Genomic DNA, 680 nt, shown 5'->3' with positions numbered 1-680 from the left:
AAAGACAACCGTTGTTAGGCAAAGCTGCTTTGGCACATTTGTGTACTTACAGTACTGTGATAATTAGGTCCAAATAACAGTGCTGATTTGTTATACTGCATGTTGTGCCAATTGTGCATTGCCTTGGGCAGCTCCAACTAACAAGCTACTTCCCATAATATCCATCTTAAAGGCACAGTCATACCAGCATTTTAAATGGAGAAACTGTGTCACCTAATTCCTATGAAATAGTTGTGATTTGTAGATTAGCGCAGTGGGGTAGGGTAAAATGGTGTACAACTTTTGTGGATGGATTTTTTGTTTTTTTTCCTTTATCATACAAGTCAATAGGATTTACAAAAGAGGTTTCTGTACTTCCAGAACAAAACCTGAAAGTTTTGGTTTCACTTAGTCTGTGAAATCTGATGTTTAGCACATCTGTGGTAGCCTCCTACATTTTGGACTATCTCCACTCAATATGTTCTAATCCCAAATTGTCACATGTTAACACTTTGCAGTTGACTTCTGTGTCTACATATTATGCTCTGGGTATCCTTCTGTGTCTGCTATTGATGTTCTGGGATGCCGCTACCGTGACTTCAAAGCAAGCACATGGTGGGATAACGTTGCATTTTGTCATGTTTTGGCAACAAACTGGGATGTTGACAAATGCACATGCTGGTACGGATTGTTAGGTGGAT

The sequence above is a fragment of the Plectropomus leopardus genome, chromosome 8, assembly GCF_008729295.1.
Source record: "Plectropomus leopardus isolate mb chromosome 8, YSFRI_Pleo_2.0, whole genome shotgun sequence".
NCBI classification, from domain to species: domain Eukaryota; kingdom Metazoa; phylum Chordata; class Actinopteri; order Perciformes; family Serranidae; genus Plectropomus; species Plectropomus leopardus.
This window is presented reverse-complemented; position numbering follows the sequence as displayed.